Consider the following 11,749-nt stretch of genomic DNA (forward strand, 5'->3'; position numbering starts at 1 on the left):
TGCCCTCAGGGCTCCTGGGCCCAATCTGGGAGACTTAAAGGACGCGGAGGAGGCCACTGCAGTGGGAACCTGGTCCAGGTGGCAGGAGGCCGGGCGGCCCCTGATGGATGAATAAAAAGCGAGTCCACAGCCCGGGGCCCCCGAGGAGCCATAAATCACCGCAAGACGACACACGAGCCGGAAATGAAGTGGCCGCAGCGCAGCTGGTGTGGCCGGCGCGGAGGAGACCGCCGGGGTTGTGGGTGATGGGGTCCCGGAGCGCCTCCCTCCCTCAGTTTCCCCGCGGAGCTGCTGGGCTGTTCTGGTCATTGTCATGATGGTATCGTTAGCGCCACGGATGGATGTGGACCCAGGAGAAGCAGGGACCTCGAATGCCAAGCACAGGCCCGGTGGCAGGACCAGACCGAGTGCTGCCCCATGGAGCCTGGAGGGAGGGAGGGAGGGGGCCGAGGGGGGTGGCCCCGAAGGCCGAGCGAAGGAGGCAGGCAGGGGGAGCCCCGGGGGGCTGTGGGCAGGACTGGGGGCCGGGGATGGGGAGCAGACTCGCCCAGGACCTGGGCCGCCCCGGGAGGTGTCCAGAGGCGGCTGGACCCTTCTGTCCCTCTTCTGTCCACACTGTCGCCTGATGCTCTGCACACTTACGGCGGCCGGGAGCCGCGGGGCAGGGGCGGCCGGGACCAGAGAGAGAGACCCTCCCGGGGGCCACCCACCCCACAGCCCCTGACCCGCCCCATCGATCCAGAGACGGAGGCCCGGAGGCCGTGGATGGGCCCTAATGGACGATGCAGCCTGTGGGGTCGGGGGTCCTGGAGCCGGGCAGGAGACCCCCTCTCTCCTGTGCAGATGGGGAAACCGAGGCCCCACAGGTCCTGGGGTGAACCCAGAGGGAGCCCCAGGCCTCCGGGATCAGGAGCTGGGTGTGGGGCAGCCGGTGGATGAGACTGGGGTTCCCCCACAGCAGCGGGGTCCTGGGCGGAGGGGGCCGCCCCCACCCCCCTCCTCCCGGAAACATCGGCCGCCCGCCAGGCTGGGGGGACCCCAGGGCTGCCCTCTCCCCAGGCTCTGATGTCCCCGCCACACGGGGTTGGGGGCGCCCAGGTCCAGGTCCCCCCACCACGGGCCGTGGGTTCTGCATCCCTGGGTCTGGGCCACAGCACCGGCTCCTGGGGGTGGGAGAAGCTTCCGGAAAACGACCCATGAAAGTCGTTCCAGGGGATCCCCGCCCCCCAGAGGTCCAGCCCCCAAGGGGCAAAGAGGGGAGGGAGGCGAGGGGGTCTTTCTCATGGACGGGCTCTCTGTGAGCCCCCTACGCTTCCCCCCTCCATCACGGACCCTGCCATCGGAGGAGAGGGAAACTGAGGCAGGCGTCTGGCGCATCCTCCCAGCCCCGACGGGCGTCCTGGGGGAGGAAGGGGAGGCTGGAGGCGGGGGTCCGGCCCCGGGGACCCTCGGGCTGGGTGGGCGGGGAAAGGACAGCCGGGCTTGGGGGGGCCACCAGAGGAGGCCCTGAGCCTGAGATGGGCACCTGGGGTCTGCACCCCAACACCACGTCCCGCTCCCCAGCTCCTCCCTCGGTGGCTCCAGGCCGGTCCCCACACCGAAGGAGCATCCTCTCCCGCTTCAGGCCCCAGCCCCGCCCTCTGGGCCTCAGTTTCCCCATTTACAAAGTGAGGGCGTGAGCTCTGGTCTCCGAGGTGTCGGCCTGGTTTCCTCCTTCTGCCCTTTGGCTGAGCTGCGCTCCCCTCCGGGACTCAGTTTCCCCGATTGTGCGACGGGGTGAGAGGTTCGGACTCCAGCACCAACTCAGGGCAGGGGGCGTTTTCCTTTCTGGGCCTCAGTTTACCCCTCTGAGACCCACTTTACAGAGGAGGGGCGACCGGGCCCGTCCGGGGATGTCTTCTGGGCGCCAAGGGTCTGCGGTGGCTCTGAGGGCCGCAGGCCCAGCCGGGTCCCCCTGAAGCCGTGAGAATCAGGGTCTCTTATTACCCCACCACGGGGGGGGGGTCCCCCTGAAAGCGCCCTCCTCAGACCACTCGGCACACCCGCTGACCCTTGAGGGGGACACTTCAGGCCCCCTTGGCACCCTCGCCCGGCCGCCACCCGCCGGGCCCGCCAGAGTTATGTTCGCAATATCCCGGCCCCTCCCGGCCAGCGTTAATGAGGGCCGTGCTGCCACAGTCCCCGCACACCCGGGGCCGTTATTGTGCTCATCCATCACACACGGGGCCCGGCTGCGGTTCTAGATGCCCTGTGGCCAGGAGGGGAAACTGAGGCACAGAGCGGTCAGTTGCCCCCCCTAGCCGAGGGCGCAGCTGCAGGGTTCCCACAGTCTGTATCACCCACCACCGAGGAGTCCCCGTTATTCCCAGAGCCCCAGTTTCTCCATCTGGAAAACGGCGCCACAGTGGCACACCATGGGGGCTCAGAGCCTGGAGGGTTCTCAGTGACTGGAATGGTTGGCCCTACAAGGGCAAGGCCGTCTGATCCCCCCTCCCTCCTGGGCCCCACTGTCTGGCCCAAAGTCAGCTGGCCCTCAATGAATGTTTGTTGAATGACTGAATGAGTGTGTCTCGCGCATGGACTCCAAATCAAGTGCTCTTTCTCACCGAAGGGGCTGGCGGGGCTGGAGGCGCTGGCCTCATTCTCCAGTGTTCAATCCTCGGGGAGGGCCGGGGGGCTGGAGGGTGGTGGGGAACAGCCTCGTTGGATGAGGGGGGACCGCAGTCGGGCCTCCGCGGGAGTCAGCGTGCTGGCTGGCAGATCTTTAAATTAAAACACATATATACAGCAGATAAATACACCCGGTCCACATCCTGGTGACAGGACGAATTAAGTTGCCCGGTTGGGGACCCAGCAGCGATGGCTGGGGGTGGGGGGTGGGACGCATCACCGGCTCCGGGCCCCCAGTCGACCGTCCCCCGTTGCAAGGGCAGACATCCCTGCACCCCTGCAGCCTGGGGTCGGGGGGGGGCCCTGGGGAGGCTCTTATGGGGTCAGGGAGGAAGATCTGGGGTCTGGGACCCGAATTCTGAGCCCCAGGGTGGGAGGCCCGGCGCTGGTCCCACAGGCCCGGGTTCGAGTGAGGCCGGCTCCTCAGCCGGGGAGAGTCATGTGCTTCCACCTGGAACAGGGGGACCCCCGGCCCCAGGGCTGTGGGACGGACAGGTCGAGTCCTGGCTCAGCCCCTCGGGCTGCGGGTGGCAGCGGATCTCCCTGGGGATGTCCTGGCAGAACCACCCCGCCCGTCGATGCTGGGGAGACCCCATCGGAGCACACGGGGAGCCCCCACGAGGCCCGCTCAGCTCCGGGGTCCTCCCTGGCCCGTTCCCTCCGCGGCGCCCGGGGGAGGGGGGCGGAGGGCGGGAGGGGCGTTTTCAATTAAGGAGCCGCTAATCGCGGCGAGGGCCGTTCTGGGGCCCAGTAAATCTATTATGAAAAGCCTCTAAATGTATGTAAAACCGGCCTCCGACAATCCGGGGATTAGGCGGCGGGAGGGGAAACCGAGGCGCGGGCCGGCTGGTGGATTAGCAGAGAAGGGGGGGACGGGGGGGAGCCCGGGGGTCTGGGCAGAGGCAGTGGGGCCTGCTCTGCAGAAGCCAGCACCTGCTTCACAGCTGGGGAAACTGAGGCCCAGGTCAGCCCAGACCCAGAGGGAAGGGGCCCCGCCCACGGCACCTGCTTGACCGGGCACCCAGGGCGCCCCGAAGCCCACGCCGTCCAGAGACGGTCACGGGAGCTTCGCACGGCTGTCCCTGCCCCAGGTGGGTTTTCCCACAGGTGACAAGGTGACCTCGGTGGGTTTGAAAGACGGGGGCCAGAGACGGGGGTCTTTGTCCCGACGGAGCTGCCAAGGAGCCCAGGCCCCGGCCGGGACGGATGAGCCGCTCAGGGAGGCCGGGAGCTGGGGCCACGATTTCGGGGAAGTCGCCCGGTGTGGAGGGACCTGCCTGAGCAAAGGCCCTGTGGCCGGCGGGAGGAAAGCTCTGAGTCCTTTCCTCTGAAGGTGACAGGCAGCCCCCCCAGGGTTGTAGGCCACGCGGCCCCGGCCTCCCTCCCAGCATCTCTTGTGACTACATTGACCCCCAAGGCCACCTCCCTCTGGGGCTCAGTTTCCCCAGCCCGGCCCCATGTTCCCCGAGGCCACAGCTGGCCCTTGTGGTCCACGGCCCCCAGCCCAGCTGTCCCCTCCTCCCGGATGCCGTCCCCACCTGCAGAATCCTCCTGGGTGCCGGGGAGGAGGGCGGAGGTGCGGCCTCTGCGCCCTGTGCACCGAGCTGAGGGCTGCTCTGCAGGGCAGCCCCGCCTGTCCGCCGGGGAGACTGAGGCACGGGCAGATGGCCGCTCCCAGGGGCTCGGGCTGGGCCTCCCCGTCTACCTCCGGTCCGGCCACCTGTGTGCGCACCTGTCGCCCAGGTGCTGGGGGAGGAACTGGAGGAGAGTGACCCCGAGGCCCAGCCGGGCCAGGCCCCCCGGATTCCTCCGGGTCACAGGGACGGCTGTGCGGCCGTGGGGGTGGGGACGTCCCAGCGAGGCCCACCCGGGTGCCTGGGCCCTGCCTGTGTGACGTAGGAGGATGTGTGTGCCTCCCTGTGACTCAGTTTCCCCATCGTCGCCGTTCCCAGCACTGGGGGGCAGGGTCCCGGGCTCCACCCCACCCCCCGCCCCCCGGCCGGCCGTCAGTCAGGCCCCGGGGCCCCTTCAAGGCGTCACGGCCCAGCAGCGGGCGTGGGAGGGATTATTCCGGCCTGTCCAGGATGGACTCAAGTGGAACCGGCGCTGACGAGCGGAACGCGCCCCCGCGGGCCCGGCCTGACCGCCTTTGTCGGCGCCGGCCCCCCGCCCACCCGCCCGGTCACGGCCGCTGCCTCCAGTGCCGGCCGCTCAAGCCGGGGGGGCCCCCCTGCCCGGCCCGGGCTGCCGTGACCCTCAGCGGAGGGGCTCCACGGCCAGGCGGCCCCAGCTCTGTCTCACTCCCAGCCTCAGTTTCCCCATCTGCAGCCTGGGCGCTCCCGCGTTGGAGGACGAGCCGGGCCCTCCCCGAGCGGCTGGGCTTTCCCAGGGGTGCTGGGCCGGCCCTCCGCCCGGCCCCCCACCCGGCCTTTGTCCAGGAAATGCGAGGTGGCAGGGAGAACGGATCCGCTCGCGGCCTGAAAGGAGGCGACGCAAATGCCGTTGACCCCCGACCCCGGCCCCCTAATCCCGGGTGGAGACCCTCGCCGGGAGGGGCACCCCCGAGCAAGGGGCCGGGCTGCGACCCCCGCCCCAGGCGCCGAGGGGGGCTTCCGGGTCAAGGTTGCAGGGGCTTCAGGGGAACACGGCTACTCCCCAGGCCACGTGTCCGGTCACCACCCCACAGAGGCCCCGGGAGAAACTGAGGGCAGGCAGAGCCCTCGGGAGCCCCCCAGGCCCTGGGTGGAATCGGGCCTGGCCATCTCCAGGCTGGGTGACGCCGGGCCACCAGCTGCCCTCTCTGAGCCTCCAAACAGGAAGTTCCCGGGAAGTCACAGCCACGCTGGACACCTGCCTTCTAACTGGCTCTGTGCCTCAGTGTACCCCCTGGGGTGGGGATGGACGGGGGAGGTACGTGGCCCAGGTGTCCCCACTGAGAAGGCGCCAGGGGACCCCCACCTGACCACCCTCCCCTGCTCTAGACTCCTCCATGGCTCCCATGGTCTTCTAGACAGCGGCAAAAGCTTTGGCCGCCGAGCATGGTGGGCTGGACCAGGCTCCCAGCTCCCCCTCCGTGGGTGCGAGTCCTTGGGCCTCTCTCCTCTCTGGGCCCCCCACCCCCACGGGGGGACGAGGAGAATACAAACACCACGGCTGCCGGAAACCTAAAAGGAGGAAGCACATTAACCAGGCCGGTCCCTGCATACAGCAGGCGCTCAATAGATGCAGCTCAGCACTGCAGCCCCGGCTGTGGCCCTGACCTTCCACCGTGAAGGGGAGGGGTCCCCTCTCTGCTTCCACCGACCCCGCAGGGCCGGCCAAGGAGGGACTTGAGACGGCGTCGGGGGGTGGCACACGGCGATCGATGCTCCGGGAAGAGAGGGGCGAACGGATGAACCAGGGAGGGAGGCGTCCTCGCTTCCGCCAGCCACAGCGACTCAGCCCCGTGAGGGCCTCCCGGCTCCCGCAAGGCCGCCGCTAGAAGCTTCCACGGAAGATTAAACGGTTCTCCGTCGCTGGCCGGGATGCGCTCGCACGCTCGGGCGCCCCTCGCTCCCCGGCGGCCCCGTGTCTGTTCCACCCTGCCGAGCTGTTCCCCACGATCAATTTCAATTTGGCCCGGTCTCTGCCTCTGCTGCCTGGCCCTCCGCGGGGGTCAGGGGCGGGGAGGGGGGTGGCAGTGGCTTCCTCCGCCTGCCCCCCTAGGTGACGCGAGGGCTCTGCTGTCGCTCGCTGCCCCCTTTCTGGGCCTCAGTTTCCCCGGAATGATGGAATGAGGGGGTGAGGGGAGGACAGCCGGGGGTCTGCCCTGATTTCATCCCACTTCGTGCGTTTCCTGAGTGCCAGCTGTGTGCCTGATCCCGCGCCGAACGCCAGGACGCCGTGGGCACCGCACGCAAGCTGGCGTTGGCGGCAATCAGGGGGACGAGGAGGGAAGGGCGTCCCTGGCAGGGGGAAGAGCCATGCAAAGGCCCCGAGGTGGCAAGGCGCACAGTGTCCTGGGGAACACAGGGAGGCCTGGGTGGAGGAGCAGGGGAGGGGAGGGGAGGCGGGGAGCGGGGACGAGCCTTGGAGACAACACTGCTCCCTGTTATCTGCAGCCTGCATTTATTGGATGCCTACTGTGTACAGACATCGACCGTCAACACTCACCTCCCCGGCACCTCACAGCTATCCTATAATTACACCCATCTCGCCAACAAGGAAACTGAGGCCACGGAGGGTACCGAGCGGCGGGCGGCAGAGCCGGGGTTTGGGCTCAGCTCACATCTGACCTGGAGTCCAGCAGGACGGTGGTGTGGACGGCCCCCTGGTCAGCGTCACCCCACCACCCGGCCACACGCACCCCTGCCTCCCCCTTCGCCTGCACCCTGGGCCCCCTCTCTTTCCGTCGGGGGAGGAAGAAGGACATAAATGGGGTCCCAGGACCCCGGAGATTGGTTAGAACTCGTCTGACTTTCTGTGTGATCCCCGGGGGGGGGCGCGGGGGGGGGGGGGCGGGTCCCCTCCGTGACTCAGTTTCCCAACCTTGTAACGAGAGACTGTGACTCTTTGTCAGACCAAGATGAGCAGAGGCAGGGATGAGGCCCCCCCTGTCATGGCGGTGCCCCCTCGGCTCCCCACGTGCGGCCCCGCAGCCCTGCTGAGGCCCCGACCCCGCTGTGCGCCTGGTGACCCTGTGCCTCCTCCTCCGGTCCTGAGCCCCGCTGTGCGCCCCGGCGGCCCCGTGCCCTTTCTGGGCCCGACCCCCGCTGTGCGCCCCGGGGGTGGGGGGGCGGGGGGGGGCCCTGCTCCCGCTCTGGACCTGAACCCTGCTGTGCGCCCCTGGAGGCCCCGCACCCTCTCTGGGCCCCGTGCGGCTCCGGGCTCCGGCCACCGCTAGGTGGAGCGAGGAGGCCGGTGGAGACACGGCGCGGGCGGACGCGCGCTCCGGAGCGGAGGCCGAGAGCGGATGGGGCGCGTGGCCACTGCCGGGGGCGGGGGGCGGGGGGGGATGCCCGCGACCCCTCAGCGCTCCGGCCTCCTGCCCCACCGACAGCGGCCCTGAGAGGGAGGCCCGGACCCCGGGCCGGACAGCCTGCGAGGGGTGCGCACAGGAGCGGGGCCCGACCTTGACCCCGACCCCTGACCCGGCTGCTGCGCACAGAGGCCGGCACGCGAGGCAGCTCAGAATCGCCAGCTCGGGGCGCCCAAGCGCACGCAGCCCGGCGGCTGGGGAAACTGAGGCACGGGGTCCTGCCCGTGCGTGGGGGCTGCGCACATGCTACCAGGGCTGCGGGGGGGCTTCTCAGGGGCCTCAGGACCCCTTCCCCACCACAGCCGGGACCCGGGGACACGGACGACCAGTGGGCTTGTCTGAGGAGGTGACGTTTGGGCTGAAATCTGAGGTCTCAGAAATTCTGGGCCGGGGCGAGCGAGCTGCACGGAGGGGACAGCCGTGCGCAGTCCCCTGGGCCGGGTCCAGCGTGTCCACTGGACACTAGGCAAGAGATGGGGCAGGGCCGGCCCCACACCCAGGCCTTTGAGGCCCCGGCGCCTGGAGTCCAGGCAGAGGGCACTGCTGTGATCAGATCGCTGTGTCTCCCGGCTCCTGGAGCTGCCCGGCCGGGCCGTCCCCTGGCTGTGGGGTTGGGCAGGGCCAGGAGGAGGCTGGGGGTCCGGGCGGCGCAGGGCGGGGGGCCGAGGGATGTGGTTCCAGGCAGAGCAGGAAGGATCAGAGACGCGGAAGGCCTGAGCGGGCCCGGGCAAGCGAGCCCAGGTGGTGCCCACCTGGCAGACCCTCGGGGTGGGTCTCATCCCCGACGGGGACCCAAGCCTGCTCCCTGCCCCTCCCGCCTCGGCCAGCTCCTCACGCGGCTTCTGGCTTAATCCACTTTCAAGACCCATTTTCCAGAAGGGAAACTGAGGCAGAGAAGGTTTGGTCACTCACAGCTCATTTGGGTCCCCCTTCTGTGTATTAGCCCCTCTGGGTCCCCCGTCTGTGTATTAGCCCCTCTGGGTCCCCCTTCTGTGTATTAGCCCCTCTGGGTCCCCCTTCTGTGTATTAGCCCCTCTGGGTCCCCCGTCTGTGTATTAGCCCCTCTGGGTCCCCCTTTGTGTATTAGCCCCTCTGGGTCCCCCGTCTGTGTATTAGCCCCTCTGGGTCCCCCGTCTGTGTATTAGCCCCTCTGGGTCCCCGTCTGTGTATTAGCCCCTCTGGGTCCCCCGTCTGTGTATTAGCCCCTCTGGGTCCCCGTCTGTGTATTAGCCCCTCTGGGTCCCCCGTCTGTGTATTAGCCCCTCTGGGTCCCCGTCTGTGTATTAGCCCCTCTGGGTCCCCGTCTGTGTATTAGCCCCTCTGGGTCCCCCGTCTGTGTATTAGCCCCTCTGGGTCCCCGTCTGTGTATTAGCCCCTCTGGGTCCCCGTCTGTGTATTAGCCCCTCTGGGTCCCCGTCTGTGTATTAGCCCCTCTGGGTCCCCTTCTGTGTATTAGCCCCTCTGGGTCCCCGTCTGTGTATTAGCCCCTCTGGGTCCCCGTCTGTGTATTAGCCCCTCTGGGTCCCCGTCTGTGTATTAGCCCCTCTGGGTCCCCTTCTGTGTATTAGCCCCTCTGGGTCCCCGTCTGTGTATTAGCCCCTCTGGGTCCCCGTCTGTGTATTAGCCCCTCTGGGTCCCCCGTCTGTGTATTAGCCCCTCTGGGTCCCCCTTCTGTGTATTAGCCCCTCTGGGTCCCCCTTTGTGTATTAGCCCCTCTGGGTCCCCGTCTGTGTATTAGCCCCTCTGGGTCCCCCATCTGTGTATTAGCCCCTCTGGGTCCCCTTCTGTGTATTAGCCCCTCTGGGTCCCCGTCTGTGTATTAGCCCCTCTGGGTCCCCGTCTGTGTATTAGCCCCTCTGGGTCCCCCGTCTGTGTATTAGCCCCTCTGGGTCCCCCTTCTGTGTATTAGCCCCTCTGGGTCCCCCTTCTGTGTATTAGCCCCTCTGGGTCCCCGTCTGTGTATTAGCCCCTCTGGGTCCTCCTTCTGAGTGGTTAGCATGTCTGGGGACCATTTTCTGTGTGCTGACCACAACAGGGCACACGGCCCTGGAACCCACTCTTGTTTTCACTGTGGGAGCTGCCCCGATGCCCCCATCAGTCCTCCCCCCACGTGCTGTCTGTTTTTACACATTTACATGTCCTTACAACACCGCGGGGACCGAACACACTTGGGGTCACAGTCAGGGGTCGGATCCAACCCCGAGGCCCTGGGAGGCAGGGGACAGCCTGGGGCTGGTGGGTCCATCTTTGAGCTGTCCTGCTCTGCCCCTGAACCACATCTCCAGCTGCTTTCCCCATACGGGCTCAAGGCACCGAGAGTCAGAAATCCGGCTGCACCCTCACCCCACAGGCCCTGTGTGCCCGGCCCTGCCCCACCCTGGGTGCTACCTCAGACCTGGCCGCCTTGTTCCGTCTTTAGAACGAACCAATCCTATGCCTGCCTCAGGGCCTTTGCACAGGCCATTCCCTTCCCCGTGTGTGTCAAACACTTGACGAGCCGGGCACAGAGCAGTGTCCCCCACCAGCTGCCCACCTGTGGCCGGTGCACCCCCCCACCTGCTGACGCCCATTGTTGTTTTCCGTTCAACAACGTTTACTACAAATGGGTCAGCTGGTGTGCTCTCCGGAAAGTCGCAGTTGAGCGCAGGAGACCGACGTTCGAAAACGGACGGAGGCGGCAGCATCATACACTGAGGGAAGAGACAGACGAGTTCCCAGCCAGGAGCGCCGGCGACTCTCGCGTGTGTGTTTTTGAATCGAGATGTGGTTCACGCACCGTGAACTCCACCCATTTGAAGCGGTTTCAGTGCATTCACAGAGCTGTGCAGCCAGCACCTCTAGTTCCGGAACATTCCATCCCCCCAAAAGGAAGCCCCGTCCCCATCAGCATCACCTCCGCCCCCTCCCCAGCCTCTGGCCCCCACGAGCCCGCTCTCTGTCTGTGGATCTGCCTGTTCTGGTCGTTTCACGTCCATGGGGTCACACGCCGTGTGTCCTTCTGTGTCTGCGTCTCTCACTGAGCGTCGTGTGTGCAGGTCCGTCCACGTGCAGCCGTGTCAGGGCCTCGCTCCTCTTCACGGCCGCATAATAGTCCAGCATGTGGACATTCGAGTAGTTTTCATCCTTTTCTCCACGTTGGTCGGGGTCCTGAGGAGCCTCGCGTCTGAAGATCGTAGGCAGCTGAATCCGGCCCTTCCTGCCCCCGGGCCGGGCGCTGACCTCCCCGTCTGTCGCACCCCGTACAACCTGCCCACTGCCCTCATCCCAGCCTCTGCCCTGGGCCGGGCCCCATTAACTGCGCCCCCTCCTGGGGCGACCAGGGGGACTTTGAAAACCCCAGGTGGCACCTGACCCTCCCCTGGCTGGTCCTCGGTGGCTCCCCGTGGCCCTCAGGGTTCATCTGGGTCCCGGGCCCTGGCCGGACATCCCCGCCGGCCACACGGTGAGGCCGGAAGATCGTCAGGAGGTCCCGGCTCAGCGAGGTTGGGGGGGGTGCTGCTTCCTCCCATGGGGGGCAGGGAAGCGGGCCGTCCCCACTTCCTGGGCTGCGGGCGGCCTGGGTGGAAGTCGGGGTTCCGGGGAGCCGTGTCCTCAGCCATGTGAAGTGGGGTCAGCTGACCCCGGATGCCCCGACCCCGCTGCCAGCCGGCGTTCCTGCCCCAGAGGGAAGGGCCCTTGAGGGCGGCTCAGGGGCCACCGCCACCACTTCCGGCTGGCGGGGAGGCGGGAGGCTCTGCAGGAGCATCACGGGCCTAATGAGGGTCCCCGGGGCCCCCCGGGCGTCCAGGTCGGGGAAGAAAGGCCCGTCTCCCGTCCCCTGTTTGCCCGCCCCTCGCCGTAATCGGATTGGCACTTTTGAAGTTCATAGGAAACGCAGAGGCTCCCACGTAGAGAATACGCGCAGAGGGGCTTAGAGGGGCCTTTGTGAGCCGGGCCGGCCGTGATGAAAGCACCGTGAAATGCACGGTGTCACCGATGCCCCGCGACCGTGACGAGCCCCTTGACTTGAAGGGAAGACGGTGGAAAATCCCCAAATGGTTCTGTGTGCGCGCGAGGCGCTCC

Source organism: Equus asinus, chromosome 20 (assembly GCF_041296235.1).
Source record: "Equus asinus isolate D_3611 breed Donkey chromosome 20, EquAss-T2T_v2, whole genome shotgun sequence".
Classification (NCBI taxonomy): domain Eukaryota; kingdom Metazoa; phylum Chordata; class Mammalia; order Perissodactyla; family Equidae; genus Equus; species Equus asinus.